The 7,095-nt window shown below is 39.1% G+C and overlaps 1 non-coding gene across 1 annotated transcript; it reads left to right on the top strand.

Moving 5' to 3' along the window:
- Nucleotides 1-3,996: 3,996 nt before the first annotated feature.
- LOC122706092 lies at nt 3,997-4,103 on the top strand. The gene has a single exon (XR_006344332.1). It is a non-coding gene; the product is annotated as a U6 spliceosomal RNA (small nuclear RNA).
- Nucleotides 4,104-7,095: the final 2,992 nt, after the last annotated feature.

Raw genomic sequence — 7,095 nt, 5'->3', positions numbered from 1 at the left:
AGGTGTGGGTTTCTTGCTCTGGACACCCCAGGATACCCATCTGTCCTTCCAGATACAGCTCCCTTGCATCCTCCATAGCTGGTCGGATAGAAAGCTTTGTGACTCCTTCCATATACTGTTTTTCTACACTAGGGCTTTGTTTTCCTGGCTCTCCTGTGGGATGCTCTGGCTTGCCCATCTCTACATATCTAAATTCTAGATAGGGACCTCCCTGGAGGTCTAGTGGTTAAGACTTAGCCTTCCAAGGCAGGGAGTGCAGGTTCAATCCCTGTTTAGCGAGCTAAGATCTCACATGCCTCATGACAAAACAAACAAACAACAACAAAACCAGAACATAAACAACTGAAACAATATTGTAACAAATTCAATAAAGACTTTAAAGATGGTTTACATCAAAAACTGAATAAATTCTACTCATTTTTGAGTCCCTAGATCAAAGTCAGCACCTGCATATAGCCTCCCTGGTCTCACAGCTGTGACTCTCCCTGATAGCTGTAGGGCCCTGGGGTCCTGAGACTTTACATGGAGGGCCTCATTTCATCCTCACAACCTGTGAGGCAGAGACTGATCTCAAGGGACAAAACTGAGACTTACAAAGGTTCATTTGCCTGAGGATCTTGAGCTGTGAGCACTGGAACCAGGATAGGAACCCAGGGGTGCTGTGCTTACAGCCTAGGTTTCCACCATTCTGGAATGCTCCAAGACCCTCAGTCATCACATAACTGGTGTCTCTTGCACTGTAAAAGGCTTGAACATCCTGGTGGGTAGGAGAATGTCCGACTCACCCCTGTTTTCTCTGCTAATTCTGGTATGAATGGCGTGTGAGGAGGAGGGGGGATCTTCTCTGTGGAGGGCAGCACCACTTGTGACTGGGGCTCTGCTGTGGTCCTCCGGGAGGTGGGGTTTGTTCCTTCCCTCCGCCTCAGGTGTCCTGCATACTTTCCATCCTTGCCAGTTCCATCTTGTCTACTTCTCCCCACTCTTGCTTCCTGTCTGCTCAACTGCCACAGAAGCAGAAAGTGGACTTTCTCAGAGACCCTACAGCCCTTACTTTCTCTGCTTCCATCCAAGGTGGTCTGAACTCCTTTCCACCTCCGAGTCTTTCCTTTTCTGGGCTGGAGTATTCATCTTCTCCTCTTGTAGCACTATGACTTTGTCACACGCTGACGGGGCATAAAACCCAGCCTTGATGCCATGGATGAGTACAACTAGGTACTCTGATTTCTGCCTTGTAGATTCTCCCAGCACTCCCATCGGTACTGTGTCCAGGCTCCGAATTGTGGGCTGCCTGGCAATTGATCCATTCCCTCCATTAATGCATAATTATCAAGATCTTATTATATGTGGGGTCCTGATGAGGCTGCAGTGAACAAAGAGTAATGTCCCTGTCTGCATGTATCCTTACATTCTAGCACAATGTCCTATAATTGGTTTGTGAGTGCCTCCTTGTCTCTTCACTTAGACCGTTAATTCCTTGCTGTCAGGAATCTTATTTTCTGGTCCTTTTGTGGCCTCTGCACAGCTTAATAAAGTGCCAGGTACAGCATAGAAACAGTAGCGGTCGATAATGTATCATGAGCTATAAAGCATCTTTAGTTTAAGAAGCATGTTTCATACATACAGTCATATTTTTAAACAGTATCCTTAGTAGGTAGGACAAAACTGAAGAATGTTGGTTCTGTGTAGTCTAATGACATCACATATTTAAAAATACATATTCAATAAATATTGTTCAGCATTTATTAAATGAGAATAGGAGAAACTGCCTTTCCTGTTGTTCTCTGCAAAACAAGGAATTTATATGCACTGAGCCTTATATAAATGTTAGAAACATTAATTTTTATACAACCTGAATGTGTTTAAAAGAATAATGTGGGATAATAATGTGACTTATAATTAAAATAATAATAATAATAATATGGCTTAGAATTTAAAAAAAAGTCCCCTGTTCTTCCTTATCCTCTATTATACTTCCCAGAAACAGTCAATTTGAACTTTGTTTTTGTTCTTCTGCATGAGAGGGAAATGTAAATAATTGTGAACAGAGGGAAGATGGTAGTAGATTGTAAATGTGGCCACAAGTTCCTCTTCCCATTATGTTCATCCCTTTACAATATGACTTTGCAACTTCTTCCATCAAGAGGCAAAGTCTTTTCCCCCACCTCTTGAATCTGAATTGGCCCTGGTACATTCTTTGTTTAATAGCCTAAGACAGAAGTGATGTTTTTGCAAAATCTGAGTTTTTAATAGGTCTTGCAGTTTCCACTTTTGGCCTTTTGGATAAACTCTGTACTGAGATAGTCATTTAGGGAAGCCAATCTAGGCTATAGGGGTGAACTGAAGTATCCTAGTTGACAGCTGTCATTAACAGCAAGATGTGCAAGTAAGGCCGCCTTGGACTGGACTGTCCAACCCAGCCCAACCATCTTTCTGGGAGAATGAAGCCCATGGGTGAGCCCAAGCACAATCAGTAGAGGAAGGGCCCAGCAAATCCACAGAATTATGAGAAATAACAAATAGTTGTTGTTTCAAAGTACCTAGTTTCTTTCTCTGGTTTTGGGATTGTCCATTAACTTACTGCTATCACAAATGAAGATTTAGTTCATTACTTCATCCCCTTCCTGCCACACATCCTCACTTTATAGTTTTGACACTAGTCTTGGTTTCTCTGTTCATCACCTTTGTAACCTCAAAATAGTTAAGCCTACATTATTTGTTCCATGAATATCTATTGACTCCCCACTTTTTAAGATGCAAACATTGTTTCTTCCCTCCTTTTTACCTGTATCATCCCCTTTTACCTCCCAGTTTCTTAGGCTCCACCTTTTCTTTTCCTTTCTAAAAAGTTTTTAATTGAAATATAATTATATGCAAAAATATGCAGAACTCATAGTAAAAAGTTTGATAAGTGAACAGATCTCTGCAACCAGTACTTAGATCTAGAAATAGAATTTTACCATCACCTGGAAGTCCCACTTACTACTTTCTACCAAATGTAATCATTATTCTGACTTGTAAAATTTATAGATAAGTTCAGTCTCTTTTTAAATTTTGTATATAGTTGTCTCTCAATTTGTTCCAGGACCCCCATGGAAACTAAAATAAGGAGATGCTTAAATCCCTTACAGCCAGCCTCTTATGTCCTCATGTTCAATACGTAGTCAGCTGACTCTGTCAATGCAAAACCCACAGACATAGAGGGCCGACTGTACATGTAACTATTTAGTGTCTTCTCTGTTGTACCTGGCTTTCTTATTGTTCAGCATTCTGTTTGTGAAATTTATCCCTGTTGATGTACTTAAATGTCATTTCTTCTTGTTTTTGTGTGGTGTTTATGTTATGAAAATAATGTTGATGGGCACTTATGGTCTGTCTAATATTTGGACATTGTGAGTGTTATAGTAAGCATTATTACACATTTTTTATGAACTCATGTATACATTTATATTGGATATATGCCCCAAAGTGGTAATACTGGGTCATAGAGTACATATATGTTCAACTGTACTAGATAGTGCCGAACAGTTTCCCAAAGTAGTTGCACTAATTTGCACTCCTACCAACTGTGTAGGAGAGCTACTGTTACCCCACATTTTTGCTACTGTTTTGTATCATTTGACTTTTTTGTTATAACCATTCTATTGAGTTGGTAGTCATGTAGGACTGGGTTTTTTATTTTCATTTCTCTGAAGTTTTGAGTTTTTTGATACAAGTATAATGGAGTCATTTAAACTTTTCATATTCTATTTGTTTATTCTGACATAAAAAGAGCAGGGTTTTTCTTGGATCTAATGACCTTTCTAAATTTGCTTAATAATTCTGAAATTATCTTTTGATGTTTTTAGACTTTTGTATACAAAACTATATGATCTGTGAATAAAGGATAATTTTTTTCTTCCCAATCCTTCCTTGTGATTTCTTTCCTTATTACATTGGCTAAAACCAGCACAGTGACAAATGAAAGTTAAGATATCCTTGCTTAAAATCAAAACCTCAGTGCTTGCTTCGGCAGCACATATACTAAAATTGGAACTATACAGAGAAGATTAGCATGGCCCCTGCACAAGGATGACACGCAAATTCGTGAAGCGTTCCATATTTTTGTGGTTATTTCTCCTTTATCATTTAAAATTTTGTGTATCTGGGCTTTCTCTACATGTTTCTTAAAAGTCTCTTGGAATTTTGGTGGGGGGGGGGATTCATTTTCCAGTGTTGAATGTTATGTGCTAAATTTTCTTGGAATATGAAATTCTTAACCAATGACCAAACACAAAGCCAGGTGTAAATAACAACTTAGTTTATAATAAAAGTGACATTTAAACTGGGGAAAAAAAAATCAAAACCTCAATGAGGTACCATTACACGCCAGTCAGAATGGCTGCTATTCAAAAGTCTACAAGCAATAAATGCTGGAGAGGGTGTGGAGAAAAGGGAACCCTCTTACACTGTTGGTGGGAATGCAAACTAGTACAGCCACTATGGAGAACAGTGTGGAGATTCCTTAAAAAACTGGAAATAGAACTGCCATAGGACCCAGCAATGCCACTCCTGGGCATATACACCGAGGAAACCAGATCTGAAAGAGACACGTGCACCCCAGTGTTCATCACAGCACTGTTTATAATAGCCAAGACATGGAAGCAACCTAGATGCCCATCAGCAGATGAATGGATAAGGAAGCTGTGGTACATATACACTATGGAATATTACCCAGCCATTAAAAAGAATTCATTTGAATCAGTTCTAATGAGATGGGTGAAACTGGAGCCCATTATACAGAGTGAAGTAAGCCAGAAAGATAAACACCAATACAGTATACTAACACATATATATGGAATTTAAAAAGATGATAACGATAACCCTATATGCAAAATAGAAAAAGAGACACAGATGTACAGAACAGACTTTGGGACTCTGTGGGAGAAGGCGAGGGTGGGATGTTCTGAGAGAATAGCATTGAAACAAGTATACTATCAAGGGTGAAACAGATCACCAGCCCAGGTTGGATGCATGAGGCAAGTGCTCAAGGCTGGTGCACTGGGAAGACCCAGAGGGATGGGATGGAGAGGGAGGCTGGAGGGGGGATTGGGATGGGGAATACTTGTAAATCCATGGCTGATTCATGTCAATGTATGGCAAAAACCACTACAATATTGTAAAGTAATTAGCTTCCAACTAATAAAAATAAATGGAAAAAAAAAAAGATATCCTTGCTTAATTTCCCATTCTAGGGGAATGCTCTTAACATTTCAATGTGAAGTAAGGTGTTTGCTACAGATTTTTATAAGGATACTCTAGATCAGATTAAGGACGTTTACTTCTCTTCCTAATTAGCTAAGAGTAATTATCAAATGCTTTTTCTGTACTTATTGAAATTATCATTTGATCTACACCTCTTTTTTACTTGTTGACATGGGTGATTCACATTATTCGCAAATATTAAATTACTTTTGAATTGCTAGAATAGTCACTACGTAATTTTGATATATGATCCTTTTATATATATTTTGCTTAAAAGTTGGGAAGAATAAGATGTGATTTTTCAGAAATGTTTTTGACACTAATTTCCAGAAATATTAGGAGTCCAGATGTAGAAATCAAGGTTGAAGTAAATGGACACTTATGTAAGCCTATATTTCCTTGATGACTTTGGCACTGTCAGAATATCTATCTTGACAGTATTACTATGCGTCCTTAATAGTCTGAAGGCTACTTGGGGAACTCACAATTGAGATTTGTTAATGGAGTCGAAAGAATAAGATAAATTACAAGTGCTTTTACATATTTAATCTTATTTAGAGGTGCAAAAATTCCTACACCTAACAGACACAATGAATGAATGGATAAATGAACAAATAAATGTAGTTATTCTCTCCCTTGTTTTAGGATACCTCAGAACATATGCTACATGACTTAGACACTGTGGCAAATACTGCTTATTGATACTCAGCATTGTTCTCACCCTTCTAAGCTCTCGCTTGTCTGAGACATTTCTCAGACCCTGTTGCCAGCAGTACTGCAACCTAAATTCTACTAATGAGAGGCACTGGTGTAAAAGTGAAGGGAAAGGAAGAGGAGAAACCACTAGTCTCAGCACTAGTAACCTAGTAGGTATCAGTAAATGGCAGACGAGTTATGCCAGCAGCTTCTGGGCATAAGGATGTTCTGAGACTTACCTGCTGCCACATGGAACAAAGATAGTTGGTGATGGTTCTTATGATTCCTGCCCTTCCTAATTTTTCACACCCTAGCAATAGTTCCTGTATCTTTGCTCCATCAATCTTACTAATTACTGTGTAAACCTCTCTGTACATTAAATCTTACGTGAAATATATACAGCTGGATCAAAAGCTTTATTTCTTTTCCTGACTACTGAATAAAGTAAGAAATTTTAAAAAATATTATGCCTGTATAGTCATGGCTTGTGGGAATCCCAAGAGCCTAAATTTGATTTCTTTCAGCCAGAAAGACTGTTTCCTGTCCTGTTAGGACCTAGGGATGACACCAAGAACTACTGACTCTGATTATGCTTGAGCTAAACATCAGAGTAAAAAAAAAAATCCAACAGTAAATCCTAGGGGTGACAGCCCCCTTTAATAATCTTAATGGATAAATCTAAGACTTAGCTTACCCACCTTGCTGTGTGCCAAAGGTGTAGTCTACAGATTACAGAGCTATTACCAACATTCACTTTTGGGGCAATCTTGCCTTTTCCATCATTACAGTTTCTTGTGCTTTGTTTATAATCAGTTTGTTGTTCAGTTGCTCAGTTGTGTCTTGACTCTTTCTGACCCCATGGACTGCAGCACACTTCCCTGTCCTTCACTCTCTCCTGCAATTTGTTCAAGCTCATGTCAGTTGAATTGGTGATGCCATCCAATTGCCTTATCCTCTGTCACCCCTTTCTCCTCCTATCCTCAATCTTTCCTAGCATCAGGGCGTTTTCAAATGAGTCAGTTCTTCACACCAGGTGGCCAAAGTATTGGAGCTTCAGTTTCAGCATCAGTCCTTCCAATGAATATTCAGGGTTGACTTCCTTTAGGACTGACTGGTTTGATCTCCTTGCTGTCCAAAGGACTCTCAAGAGTCTTCTCC

The sequence above is a fragment of the Cervus elaphus genome, chromosome 12 (assembly GCF_910594005.1).
Source record: "Cervus elaphus chromosome 12, mCerEla1.1, whole genome shotgun sequence".
Lineage (NCBI taxonomy): Eukaryota > Metazoa > Chordata > Mammalia > Artiodactyla > Cervidae > Cervus > Cervus elaphus.
Note: the sequence above shows the minus strand (reverse complement) of the source record. Positions and strands in the feature narration are given on the sequence as shown.